This window comes from Hippocampus guttulatus, chromosome 7 (assembly GCF_054856545.1).
Source record: "Hippocampus guttulatus isolate MCC_2025c chromosome 7, RoL_Hgut_1.0, whole genome shotgun sequence".
NCBI classification, from domain to species: domain Eukaryota; kingdom Metazoa; phylum Chordata; class Actinopteri; order Syngnathiformes; family Syngnathidae; genus Hippocampus; species Hippocampus guttulatus.
Genome location: NC_141267.1, coordinates 198,973 through 212,161, shown reverse-complemented (window position 1 = coordinate 212,161; position 13,189 = coordinate 198,973).

Genomic DNA, 13,189 nt, shown 5'->3' with positions numbered 1-13,189 from the left:
AAATGCATTTTCAGCCCGAGCTGAGCACGTTTTGTGAGTTTGAATGTATCTTCATAGGAATGAGTTGTGTGGTCAAATTAATGCTCATTTAGGCTTCAGGTGGTCATCCTGAAAAAAATACATGTTGAAGTGTGTGCATAAGTCCTTTGGTTTAGGTGTGACACTCAATTTGAGTTTTTATTGCTTAAATGCATTTTCAGCCCGAGCTGAGCGCGCTTTCTGACTTTGAATGTATCTTCATAGGAATGAGTTGTGTGGTCAAATTATCGCTCATTTAGGCTTCAAGGAGGTCATCCTGAACAAAATACATGTTGAAGTGTGTGCATAAGTCCTTTGGTTTAGGCGTGACACTCAATTTGAGTTTTTATTGCTTTAAATGCATTTTCAGCCCGAGCTGAGCACGTTTTGTGAGTTTGAATGTATCTTCATAGGAATGAGTTGTGTGGTCAAATTAATGCTCATTTAGGCTTCAGGTGGTCATCCTGAACTAAATACATGTTCAAGTGTGTGCATAAGTCCTTTGGTTTAGGCGTGACACTCAATTTAAGTTTTCATTGCTTTAAATGCATTTTGAGCCCAAGCTGAGCACATTTTGTGAGTTTGAATGTATCTTCATAGGAATGAGTTGTGTGGTCAAATTAATGCTCATTTAGGCTTCAGGATGTCATCCTGAACAAAATACATGTTGAAGTGTGTGCATAAGTCCTTTGGTTTGGGCGCGACACTCAATTTGAGTTTTTATTGCTTTAAATGCATTTTCAGGCCGAGCTGAGCACGTTTTGTGACTTTGAATGTATCTTCATTGGAATGAGTTGTGTAGTCAAATTAATGCTCATTTATGCTTCAGGAGGCCATCCTGAACAAAAGACATGTTGAAGTGTGTGCATAAGTCCTTTGGTTTAGGTGTGACACTCAATTTGAGTTTTTATTGCTTTAAATGCATTTTCAGCCCGAGCTGAGCTCGTTTTCTGAGTTTGAATGTATCTTCATAGGAATGAGTTGTGTGGTCAAATTAATGCTTATTTAGGCTTCAGGAGGACATCCTGAACTAAATACATGTTCAAGTGTGTGCATAAGTCCTTTGGTTTGGGCGCGACACTCAATTTGAGTTTTTATTGCTTTAAATGCATTTTCAGGCCGAGCTGAGCACGTTTTGTGACTTTGAATGTATCTTCATTGGAATGAGTTGTGTAGTCAAATTAATGCTCATTTAGGCTTCAGGAGGACATCCTGAACTAAATACATGTTGAAGTGTGTGCATAAGTCCTTTCTTTTAGGCGTGACACTCAATTTGAGTTTTTATTGCTTTAAATGCATTTTCAGCCCGAGCTGAGCACGTTTTGTGAGTTTGAATGTATCTTCATAGGAAGATAGGCTTCAGGAGGTCATCCTGAACAAAATACATGTTGAAGTGTGTGCATAAGTCCTTTGGTTTAGGTGTGACACTAAATTTGAGTTTTTATTGCTTTAAATGCATTTTCAGCCCGAGCTGAGCACGTTTTGTGAGTTTGAATGTATCTTCATAGGAATGAGTTGTGTGATCAAAACAATGCTCATTTAGGCTTCAGGAGGACATCCTGAACTCAGTACATGTTGAAGTGTGTGCATAAGTCCTATGGTTTAGGCGTGACACTCAATTTGAGTTTTTATTGCTTTAAATGCATTTTCAGCCCGAGCTGAGCACGTTTTGTGAGTTTGAATGTATCTTCATAGGAATGAGTTGTGTGGTCAAATTAATGCTCATCTAGGCTTCAGGTGGTCATCCTGAACTAAATACATGTTGAAGTGTGTGCATAAGTCCTTTGGTTTAGGCGTGACACTCAATTTAAGTTTTCATTTTTTTAAATGCATTTTGAGCCCAAGCTGAGCACATTTTGTGAGTTTGAATGTATCTTCATAGGAATGAGTTGTGTGGTCAAATTAATGCTCATTTAGGCTTCAGGATGTCATCCTGAACAAAATACATGTTGAAGTGTGTGCATAAGTCCTTTGGTTTGGGCGCGACACTCAATTTGAGTTTTTATTGGTTTAAATGCATTTTCAGGCCGAGCTGAGCACGTTTTGTGACTTTGAATGTATCTTCATTGGAATGAGTTGTGTAGTCAAATTAATGCTCATTTATGCTTCAGGAGGCCATCCTGAACAAAAGACATGTTGAAGTGTGTGCATAAGTCCTTTGGTTTAGGTGTGACACTCAATTTGAGTTTTTATTGCTTTAAATGCATTTTCAGCCCGAGCTGAGCTCTTTTTCTGAGTTTGAATGTATCTTCATAGGAATGAGTTGTGTGGTCAAATTAATGCTTATTTAGGCTTCAGGAGGACATCCTGAACTAAATACATGTTCAAGTGTGTGCATAAGTCCTTTGGTTTGGGCGCGACACTCAATTTGAGTTTTTATTGCTTTAAATGCATTTTCAGGCCGAGCTGAGCACGTTTTGTGACTTTGAATGTATCTTCATTGGAATGAGTTGTGTAGTCAAATTAATGCTCATTTAGGCTTCAGGAGGACATCCTGAACTAAATACATGTTGAAGTGTGTGCATAAGTCCCTTGGTTTAGGCGTGACACTCAATTTGAGTTTTTATTGCTTTAAATGCATTTTCAGCCCGAGCTGAGCACGTTTTGTGAGTTTGAATGTATCTTCATAGGAATATAGGCTTCAGGAGGTCATCCTGAACAAAATACATGTTGAAGTGTGTGCATAAGTCCTTTGGTTTAGGTGTGACACTAAATTTGAGTTTTTATTGCTTTAAATGCATTTTCAGCCCGAGCTGAGCACGTTTTGTGAGTTTGAATGTATCTTCATAGGAATGAGTTGTGTGATCAAAACAATGCTCATTTAGGCTTCAGGAGGACATCCTGAACTCAGTACATGTTGAAGTGTGTGCATAAGTCCTTTGGTTTGGGCGTGACAGTCAATTTGAGTTTTTATTGCTTTAAATGCATTTTAGGCCGAGCTGAGCACGTTTTGTGAGTTTGAATGTATCTTCATAGGAATGAGTTGTATGGTCAAATTAATGCTCATTTAGGCTTCAGGAGGTCATCCTGAACAAAATCCATGTTGAAGTGTGTGCAGAAGTCCTTTGGTTTAGGTGTGACACTAAATTTGAGTTTTTATTGCTTTGAATGCATTTTCAGCCCGACCTGAGCGCGCTTTCTGACTTTGAATGTATCTTCATAGGAATGAGTTGTGTAGTCAAATTAATGCTCATTTAGGCTTCAGGAGGCCATCCTGAACAAAATACATGTTGAAGTGTGTGCATCAGTCCTTTGGTTTAGGCGTGACACTCAATTTGAGTTTTTATTGCTTTAAATGCATTTTTTGCCGAGCTGAGCACGTTTTTTGAGTTTGAATGTATCTTTATAGGAATGAGTTGTGTAGTCAAATTAATGGTCATTTAGGCTTTAGGAGGACATCCTGAACTAAATACATGTTGAAGTGTGTGCATAAGTCCTTTGGTTTAGGCGTGACACTCAATTTGAGTTTTTATTGCTTTAAATGCATTTTCAGCCCGAGCTGAGCACGTTTTGTGAGTTTAAATGTATCTTCATAGGTATATAGGCTTCAGGAGGTCATCCTGAACAAAATACATGTTGAAGTGTGTGCATAAGTCCTTTGGTTTAGGCGTGACACTCAATTTGAGTTTTTATTGCTTTAAATGCATTTTCAGCCCGAGCTGAGCGCGCTTTCTGACTTTGAATGTATCTTCATAGGAATGAGTTGTGTGGTCAAATTATCGCTCATTTGGGCTTCAAGGAGGTCATCCTGAACAAAATACATGTTGAAGTGTGTGCATAAGTCCTTTGGTTTAGGCGTGACACTCAATTTGAGTTTTTATTGCTTTAAATGCATTTTCAGCCCGAGCTGAGCACGTTTTGTGAGTTTGAATGTATCTTCATAGGAATGAGTTGTGTGGTCAAAGTAATGCTCATTTAGGCTTCAGGTGGTCATCCTGAACAAAACACACGTTGAAGTGTGTGCATAAGTCCTTTGGTTTAGGCGTGACACTCAATTTGAGTTTTTATTGCTTTAAATGCATTTTCAGCCCGAGCTGAGCACGTTTTGTGAGTTTGAATGTATCTTCATAGGAATGAGTTGTGTAGTCAAATTAATGCTCATATGGGCTTCAGGAGGTCATCCTGAACAAAATACATGTTGAAGTGTGTGCATAAGTCCTTTGGTTTAGGCGTGACACTCAATTTGAGTTTTTATTGCTTTAAATGCATTTTCAGCCCGAGCTGAGCACGTTTTGTGAGTTTGAATGTATCTTCATAGGAATGAGTTGTGTGGTCAAAGTAATGCTCATTTAGGCTTCAGGTGGTCATCCTGAACAAAACACACGTTGAAGTGTGTGCATAAGTCCTTTGGTTTAGGCGTGACACTCAATTTGAGTTTTTATTGCTTTAAATGCATTTTCAGCCCGAGCTGAGCACGTTTTGTGAGTTTGAATGTATCTTCATAGGAATGAGTTGTGTGGTCAAATTAATGCTCATTTAGGCTTCAGGTGGTCATCCTGAACTAAATACATGTTGAAGTGTGTGCATAAGTCCTTTGGTTTAGGCGTGACACTCAATTTGAGTTTTCATTGCTTTAAATGCATTTTCAGCCCGAGCTGAGCGCGCTTTCTGACATTGAATGTATCTTCATAGGAATGAGTTGTGTGGTCAAATTAATGGTCATTTAGGCTTCAGGTGGTCATCCTGAACAAAATACATGTTGAAGTGTGTGCATAAGTCCTTTGGTTTAGGCGTGACACTCAATTTGAGTTTTTATTGCTTTAAATGCATTTTGAGCCCAAGCTGAGCACATTTTGTAAGTTTGAATGTATCTTCATAGGAATGAGTTGTGTGGTCAAATTAATGCTCATTTAGGCTTCAGGTGGTCATCCTGAACAAAATTCATGTTGAAGTGTGTGCATAAGTCCTTTGGTTTAGGTGTGACACTCAATTTGAGTTTTTATTGCTTTAAATGCATTTTCAGCCCGAGCTGAGCACGTTTTGTGAGTTTGAATGTATCTTCATAGGAATGAGTTGTGTGGTCAAATTAATGCTCTTTAGGCTTCAGGTGGTCATCCTGAACTAAATACATGTTGAAGTGTGTGCATAAGTCCTTTGGTTTAGGCGTGACACTCAATTTGAGTTTTTATTGCTTTAAATACATTTTCAGCCCGAGCTGAGCGCGCTTTCTGACTTTGAATGTATCTTCATAGGAATGAGTTGTGTGGTCAAATTAATGCTCATTTAGGCTTCAGGTGGTTATCCTGAACTAAATACATGTTGAAGTGTGTGCATAAGTCCTTTGGTTTAGGCGTGCCACTCAATTTGAGTTTTTATTGCTTTAAATGCATTTTCAGCCCAAGCTGAGCGCGCTTTCTGACTTTGAATGTATCTTCATAGGAATGAGTTGTGTGGTCAAATTAATGCTCATATAGGCTTCAGGAGGTCATCCTGAACAAAATACATGTTGAAGTGTGTGCATAATCCTTTGGTTTAGGTGTGACACTCAATTTGAGTTTTTATTGCTTTAAATGCATTTTCAGCCCGAGCTGAGCACGTTTTGTGAGTTTGAATGTATCTTCATAGGAATGAGTTGTGTGGTCAAATTAATGCTCATTTAGGCTTCAGGTGGTCATCCTGAACTAAATACATGTTGAAGTGTGTGCATAAGTCCTTTGGTTTAGGCGTGCCACTCAATTTGAGTTTTTATTGCTTTAAATGCATTTTCAGCCCGAGCTGAGCACGTTTTGTGAGTTTGAATGTATCTTCATAGGAATGAGTTGTGTGGTCAAATTAATGCTCATTTAGGCTTCAGGTGGTCATCCTGAACTAAATACATGTTGAAGTGTGTGCATAAGTCCTTTGGTTTAGGCGTGACACTCAATTTGAGTTTTTATTGCTTTAAATGCATTTTCAGCCCGAGCTGAGCACGTTTTCTGACTTTGAATGTATCTTCATAGGAATGCGTTGTGTAGTCAAATTATTGCTCATTTAGGCTTCAGGAGGACATCCTGAAATAAATACATGTTGAAGTATGTGCATAAGTCCTTTGGTTTAGGCGTGACACTCAATTTGAGTTTTTATTGCTTTAAATGCATTTTGAGCCCGAGCTGAGCACGTTTTGTGAGTTTGAATGTATCTTCATAGGAATGAGTTGTTCGGTCAAATTAATGCTCATTTAGGCTTCAGGTGGTCATCCTGAACTAAATACATGTTGAAGTGTGTGCATAAGTCCTTTGGTTTAGGCGTGACACTCAATTTGAGTTTTTATTGCTTTAAATGCATTTTCAGCCCGAGCTGAGCACGTTTTGTGAGTTTGAATGTATCTTCATAGGAATGAGTTGTGTGGTCAAATTAATGCTCATTTAGGCTTCAGGTGGTCATCCTGAACTAAATACATGTTGAAGTGTGTGCATAAGTCCTTTGGTTTAGGCGTGACACTCAATTTGAGTTTTCATTGCTTTAAATGCATTTTCAGCCCGAGCTGAGCGCGCTTTCTGACATTGAATGTATCTTCATAGGAATGAGTTGTGTGGTCAAATTAATGGTCATTTAGGCTTCAGGTGGTTATCCTGAACTAAATACATGTTGAAGTGTGTGCATAATCCTTTGGTTTAGGTGTGACACTCAATTTGAGTTTTTATTGCTTTAAATGCATTTTCAGCCCGAGCTGAGCACGTTTTGTGAGTTTGAATGTATCTTCATAGGAATGAGTTGTGTGGTCAAATTAATGCTCATTTAGGCTTCAGGTGGTCATCCTGAACTAAATACATGTTGAAGTGTGTGCATAAGTCCTTTGGTTTAGGCGTGACACTCAATTTGAGTTTTTATTGCTTTAAATGCATTTTCAGCCCGAGCTGAGCACGTTTTGTGAGTTTGAATGTATCTTCATAGGAATGAGTTGTGTGGTCAAATTAATGCTCATTTAGGCTTCAGGTGGTCATCCTGAACTAAATACATGTTGAAGTGTGTGCATAAGTCCGTTGGTTTAGGCGTGACACTCAATTTGAGTTTTTATTGCTTTAAATGCATTTTCAGCCCGAGCTGAGCACGTTTTGTGAACTTGAATGTATCTTCATAGGAATGAGTTGTGTGGTCAAATTAATGCTCATATAGGCTTCAGGAGGTCATCCTGAACAAAATACATGTTGAAGTGTGTGCATAATCCTTTGGTTTAGGTGTGACACTCAATTTGAGTTTTTATTGCTTTAAATGCATTTTCAGCCCGAGCTGAGCACGTTTTGTGAGTTTTAATGTATCTTCATAGGAATGAGTTGTGTGGTCAAATTAATGCTCATATGGGCTTCAGGAGGTCATCCTGAACAAAATACATGTTGAAGTGTGTGCATAAGTCCTTTGGTTTAGGCGTGACACTCAATTTGAGTTTTTATTGCTTTAAATGCATTTTCAGCCCGAGATGAGCACGTTTTGTGAGTTTGAATGTATCTTCATAGGAATGAGTTGTGTGGTCAAATTAATGCTCATATGGGCTTCAGGAGGTCATCCTGAACAAAATACATGTTGAAGTGTGTGCATAAGTCCTTTGGTTTAGGCGTGACACTCAATTTGAGCTTTTATTGCTTTAAATGCATTTTCAGCCCGAGTTGAGCACGTTTTGTGAGTTTGAATGTATCTTCATAGGAATGAGTTGTGTGGTCAAATTAATGCTCATATAGGCTTCAGGAGGCCATCCTGAACAAAATACATGTTGAAGTGTGTGCATAAGTCCTTTGGTTTAGGCGTGACACTCAATTTGAGTTTTTATTGCTTTAAATGCATTTTCAGCCCGAGCTGAGCACGTTTTGTGAGTTTGAATGTATCTTCATAGGAATGAGTTGTGTGGTCAAATTAATGTTCATATGGGCTTCAGGAGGTCATCCTGAACAAAATACATGTTGAAGTGTGTGCATAAGTCCTTTGGTTTAGGTGTGACACTCAATTTGAGTTTTTATTGCTTTAAATGCATTTTCAGCCCGAGCTGAGCACGTTTTTTGAGTTTGAATGTATCTTCATAGGAATGAGTTGTGTGGTCAAATTATTGCTCATTTAGGCTACAGGAGGTCATCCTGAACAAAATACATGTTGAAGTGTGTGCATAAGTCCTTTGGTTTAGGCGTGACACTCAATTTGAGTTTTTATTGCTTTAAATGCATTTTCAGCCCGAGCTGAGCACGTTTTGTGAGTTTGAATGTATCTTCATAGAATGAGTTGTGTGGTCAAATTAATGCTCATTTAGGCTTCAGGAGGTCATCCTGAACAAAATACATGTTGAAGTGTGTGCATAAGTCCTTTGGTTTAGGTGTGACACTCAATTTGAGTTTTTGTTGCTTTAAATGCATTTTCAGCCCGAGCTGAGCGCGCTTTCTGACTTTGAATGTATCTTCATAGGAATGAGTTGTGTGGTCAAATTAATGGTCATTTAGGCTTCAGGTGGTCATCCTGAAATAAATACATGTTGAAGTATGTGCATAAGTCCTTTGGTTTAGGCGTGACACTCAATTTGAGTTTTTATTGCTTTAAATGCATTTTGAGCCCAAGCTGAGCACATTTTGTGAGTTTGAATGTATCTTCATAGGAATGAGTTGTGTGGTCAAATTAATGCTCATTTAGGCTTCAGGTTGTCATCCTGAACAAAATACATGTTGAAGTGTGTATAAGTCCTTTGGTTTAGGCGTGACACTCAATTTGAGTTTTTATTGCTTTAAATGCATTTTCAGCCCGAGCTGAGCGCGCTTTCTGACTTTGAATGTATCTTCATAGGAATGAGTTGTGTGGTCAAATTATCGCTCATTTAGGCTTCAAGGAGGTCATCCTGAACAAAATACATGTTGAAGTGTGTGCCTAAGTCCTTTGGTTTAGGCGTGACACTCAATTTGAGTTTTTATTGCTTTAAATGCATTTTCAGCCCGAGCTGAGCACGTTTTGTGAGTTTGAATGTATCTTCATAGGAATGAGTTGTGTGGTCAAAGTAATGCTCATTTAGGCTTCAGGTGGTCATCCTGAACAAAACACACGTTGAAGTGTGTGCATAAGTCCTTTGGTTTAGGCGTGACACTCAATTTGAGTTTTTATTGCTTTAAATGCATTTTCAGCCCGAGCTGAGCACGTTTTGTGAGTTTGAATGTATCTTCATAGGAATGAGTTGTGTAGTCAAATTAATGCTCATATGGGCTTCAGGAGGTCATCCTGAACAAAATACATGTTGAAGTGTGTGCATAAGTCCTTTGGTTTAGGTGTGACACTCAATTTGAGTTTTTATTGCTTTAAATGCATTTTCAGCCCGAGCTGAGCACGTTTTGTGAGTTTGAATGTATCTTCATAGGAATGAGTTGTGTGGTCAAATTAATGCTCATTTAGGCTTCAGGTGGTCATCCTGAACTAAATACATGTTGAAGTGTGTGCATAAGTCCTTTGGTTTAGGCGTGACACTCAATTTGAGTTTTCATTGCTTTAAATGCATTTTCAGCCCGAGCTGAGCGCGCTTTCTGACTTTGAATGTATCTTCATAGGAATGAGTTGTGTGGTCAAATTAATGGTCATTTAGGCTTCAGGTGGTCATCCTGAACAAAATACATGTTGAAGTGTGTGCATAAGTCCTTTGGTTTAGGCGTGACACTCAATTTGAGTTTTTATTGCTTTAAATGCATTTTCAGCCCGAGCTGAGCGCGTTTTCTGACTTTGAATGTATCTTCATAGGAATGCGTTGTGTAGTCAAATTATTGCTCATTTAGGCTTCAGGAGGACATCCTGAAATAAATACATGTTGAAGTATGTGCATAAGTCCTTTGGTTTAGGCGTGACACTCAATTTGAGTTTTTATTGCTTGAAATGCATTTTGAGCCCAAGCTGAGCACATTTTGTGAGTTTGAATGTATCTTCATAGGAATGAGTTGTGTGGTCAAATTAATGCTCATTTAGGCTTCAGGTGGTCATCCTGAACAAAATACATGTTGAAGTGTGTGCATAAGTCCTTTGGTTTAGGCGTGACACTCAATTTGAGTTTTTATTGCTTTAAATGCATTTTCAGCCCGAGCTGAGCACGTTTTCTGACTTTGAATGTATCTACTTAGGAATGAGTTGTGTATTCAAATTACTGCCCATTTAGGTGTCAGGGGGACATCCTGAACAAAATACATGTTCAAGTGTGTGCATAAGTCCTTTGGTTTAGGCGTGACACTCAATTTGAGTTTTTATTGCTTTAAATGCATTTTCAGCCCGAGCTGAGCACGTTTTGTGAGTTTGAATGTATCTTTATAGGAATGAGTTGTGTGGTCAAATTAATGCTCATTTAGGCTTCAGGTGGTCATCCTGAACTAAATACATGTTGAAGTGTGTGCATAAGTCCTTTGGTTTAGGCGTGACACTCAATTTGAGTTTTTATTGCTTTAAATGCATTTTCAGCCCGAGCTGAGCGCGCTTTCTGACTTTGAATGTATCTTCATAGGAATGAGTTGTGTGGTCAAATTATTGCTCATTTAGGCTTCAGGAGGTCATCCTGAACAAAATACATGTTGAAGTGTGTGCATAAGTCCTTTGGTTGAGGCGTGACACTCATTTTGAGTTTTTATTGCTTTAAATGCATTTTCAGCCCGAGCTGAGCACGTTTTGTGAGTTTGAATGTATCTTCATAGGAATGAGTTATGTAGTCAAATGAATGCCCATTTGGGCTTCAGGAGGACATCCTCAACTAAATACATGTTGACGTGTGTGAATAAGTCCTTTGGTTTAGGCGTGACACTCAATTTGAGTTTTTATTGCTTTAAATGCATTTTCAGCCCGAGCTGAGCGCGTTTTGTGAGTTTGAATGTATCTTCATAGTAATGAGTTGTGTGGTCAAATTAATGCTCATATAGGCTTCAGGAGGTCATCCTGAACATAATACATGTTCAAGTGCGTGCATAAGTCCTTTGGTTTAGGCGTGACACTCAATTTGAGTTTTTATTGCGAAATGCATTTTCAGGCTGAGCTGAGCACGTTTTGTGAGTTTGAATGTATCTTCATAGGAATGAGTTGTGTGATCAAAATAATGCTCATTTAGCCTTCAGGAGGACATCCTGAATTAAGTACATGTTGAAGTGTGTGCATAAGTCCTTTGGCTTGGGCGTGACACTCAATTTGAGTTTTTATTGCTTTAAATGCATTTTCAGGCCGAGCTGAGCACGTTTTGTGAGTTTGAATGTATCTTCATAGGAATGAGTTGTGTGGTCAAATTAATGCTTATTTAGGCTTCAGGAGGTCATCCTGAACAAAATACATGTTGAAGTGTGTGCATAAGTCCTTTGGTTTAGGCGTGACACTCAATTTGAGTTTTTATTGCTTTAAATGCATTTTCAGGCCGAGCTGAGCACGTTTTGTGAGTTTGAATGTATCTTCATAGGAATGAGTTGTGTGGTCAAATTAATGCTCATTTAGGCTTCAGGTGGTCATCCTGAACAAAATACATGTTGAAGTGTGTGCATTAGTCCTTTGGTTTAGGCGTGACACTCAATTTGAGTTTTTATTGCTTTAAATGCATTTTCAGCCCGAGCTGAGCACGTTTTGTGGGTTTGAATGTATCTTCATAGGAATGAGTTGTGTGATCAAATTAATGCTCATTTAGGCTTCAGGTGGTCATCCTGAACAAAATACATGTTGAAGTGTGTGCATAAGTTCTTTGGTTTAGGCGTGACACTCAATTTGAGTTTTTATTTCTTTAAATGCATTTTCAGCCCGAGCTGAGCACGTTTTGTGAGTTTGAATGTATCTTCATAGGAATGAGTTGTGTGGTCAAATTAATGCTCATATAGGCTTCAGGAGGCCATCCTGAACAAAATACATGTTGAAGTGTGTGCATAAGTTCTTTGGTTTAGGCGTGACACTCAATTTGAGTTTTTATTGCTTTAAATGCATTTTCAGCCCGAGCTGAGCACGTTTTGTGAGTTTGAATGTATCTTCATAGGAATGAGTTGTGTGGTCAAATTAATGCTCATATAGGCTTCAGGAGGTCATCCTGAACAAAATAAATGTTGAAGTGTGTGCATAAGTCCTTTGGTTTAGGTGTGACACTCAATTTGAGTTTTTATTGCTTTAAATGCATTTTCAGCCCGAGCTGAGCGCGCTTTCTGACTTTGAATGTATCTTCATAGGAATGAGTTGTGTGGTCAAATTATTGCTCATTTAGGCTTCAGGAGGTCATCCTGAACTAAATACATGTTGAAGTGTGTGCATAAGTCCTTTGGTTTAGGCGTGACACTCATTTTGAGTTTTTATTGCTTTAAATGCATTTTCAGCCCGAGCTGAGCACGTTTTGTGAGTTTGAATGTATCTTCATAGGAATGAGTTGTGTGGTCAAATTAATGCTCATTTAGGCTTCAGGTGGTCATCCTGAACTAAATACATGTTGAAGTGTGTGCATAAGTCCTTTGGTTTAGGCGTGACACTCAATTTGAGTTTTTATTGCTTTAAATGCATTTTCAGCCCGAGCTGAGCACGTTTTGTGAGTTTGAATGTATCTTCATAGGAATGAGTTGTGTGGTCAAATTAATGCTAATTTAGGCTTCAGGTGGTCATCCTGAACTAAATACATGTTGAAGTGTGTGCATAAGTCCGTTGGTTTAGGCGTGACACTCAATTTGAGTTTTTATTGCTTTAAATGCATTTTCAGCCCGAGCTGAGCACGTTTTGTGAACTTGAATGTATCTTCATAGGAATGAGTTGTGTGGTCAAATTAATGCTCACATAGGCTTCAGGAGGTCATCCTGAACAAAATACATGTTGAAGTGTGTGCATAATCCTTTGGTTTAGGTGTGACACTCAATTTGAGTTTTTATTGCTTTAAATGCATTTTCAGCCCGAGCTGAGCACGTTTTGTGAGTTTGAATGTATCTTCATAGGAATGAGTTGTGTGGTCAAATGAATGCTCATATAGGCTTCAGGAGGTCATCCTGAACAAAATACATGTTGAAGTGTGTGCATAAGTCCTTTGGTTAAGGTGTGACACTCAATTTGAGTTTTTGTTGCTTTAAATGCATTTTCAGCCCGAGCTGAGCGCGCTTTCTGACTTTGAATGTATCTTCATAGGAATGAGTTGTGTGGTCAAATTATCGCTCATTTAGGCTTCAAGGAGGTCATCCTGAACAAAATACATGTTGAAGTGTGTGCAAAAGTCCTTTGGTTTAGGCGTGACACTCATTTTGAGTTTTTATTGCTTTAA